This window comes from Dermacentor albipictus, unplaced genomic scaffold (genome assembly GCF_038994185.2).
Source record: "Dermacentor albipictus isolate Rhodes 1998 colony unplaced genomic scaffold, USDA_Dalb.pri_finalv2 scaffold_33, whole genome shotgun sequence".
NCBI classification, from domain to species: Eukaryota; Metazoa; Arthropoda; class Arachnida; order Ixodida; family Ixodidae; genus Dermacentor; species Dermacentor albipictus.
In genome coordinates this window covers 2,108,204-2,109,863 of record NW_027225587.1, presented here as the reverse complement: position 1 = coordinate 2,109,863, position 1,660 = coordinate 2,108,204, and positions in this window count along the sequence as shown.

Sequence of the window (1,660 nt, the reverse complement as noted above, 5' to 3'; positions counted from 1 at the left end):
GACCATCACGCGCTTTGTTGGTTATGCTCATTGAAAGACCCTTCAGGAAGACTTGGTCGCTGGGCCTTACGCCTCCAAGAATATTCGTTCTCTGTCACCTACAAATCTGGCCGACTACACAAGGACGCTGACTGCCTGTCTCGCTACCCGGTAGACAAGCCTGACGACGCCGACAGTAGTACCGCCGACGGCATTTTCTCTGTGTCTGCCTTCGCTAACATCGCCGATGAGCAGTACCGAGACCTACCGCTGCGAGTACTCATCGAGCGTCTGCGCTCTACACCTACCGACGCATCCGTTCGCCGATATGTCCTCCAGGGCGGCATTCTGTACCGAAGGAGCTTCCTCCCTGATGGCCCTGATCTTCTTCTTGTCGTGCCAAAACATCTACGACAGACTGTGCTCTTTCAGATGCATGACGCACCCACTGCAGGACATCTTGGCGTAACCCGCACGTACGACCGCGTCCGCCGCCGCTTCTATTGGCCTGGTCTTGCTCGCTCCGTCCGACGCTATGTTGCTGCCTGTGATCCCTGCCAGCGTCGGAAAACGCCTCAGGTGCTACCTTCCGGTCATCTCCAGCCGATCACCGTCCCTGTGGAACCGTTTTTTCGTGTTGGGTTAGACCTCCTCGGTCCCTTTCCCACGTCATCCTCTGAGAACAAATGGGTAGCTGTCGCAACTGATTACGCCACCCGATACGCTATCACGCGGGCTCTACCTACCAGTTGCGCCACTGACGTCGCGGACTTTCTCTTGCGTGACATTATCTTAGTGCATGGCGCCCCGCGACAGCTGCTTACTGACCGTGGTCGTAACTTCCTCTCGAAAGTTATCGCCGACATTGTGCGTTCCTGCTCTATTCAACACAAGCTGACTACCTCATACCATCCTCAAACCAATGGCCTGACTGAGCGCTTAAACCGTACTCTTACCGACATGCTGTCCAAGTACGTTTCGAAGGACCACCACGACTGGGACGTTGCCCTTCCTTACGTCACCTTTGCTTACAATTCTTCCCGGCACGACACCGCCGGATTTTCTCCATTTTATCTACTCTACGGTCGCGAACCGACCTTGCCCGTTGACACGGTACTTCCTCCTGCTGCGACCTCAACAACCGAGTATGCGCGCGCCGCCATCGCCCTCGCCGATCATGCACGCCAGCATGCCCGTGCTCGACTGACGGACTCGCAAACCACGCAGCAGCGTCAGTACAACGCCCGCCACCGTGACGTACAGTTTTCGCCTGGTGCACTCGTGCTCCTGTGGTCGCCCTGTCGTCACGTTGGACTTTCCGAAAAGCTCCTTTCGCGATACACAGGGCCCTACCGTGTGCTGCGCCAGGTGACGCCTGTGACTTATGAAATTGCTCCTGTGAGCTCAACCTCGTCATCTACTCGGGCATCTAGTGATGTCGTGCACGTCAGTAGGCTCAAGAGCTACTACACTGCTTCAGAGTCCAGCCTTTAGTCGCTCCAGGACGGCGCTTTTGCCGCCGGGGGTAGTGCTACGGGGTAGTATTCCCAATGACGAAGAGCCGAGCAGGAAGAAGACGAAGACGACGATTGGGAGCTAGCGCGGGCTGTTGCCTCTTGGTCAACTGCGGCGTATTGCCTTGTAAATATACTTGTAAATAGCTTTTCGTCGGTGTCTTTCT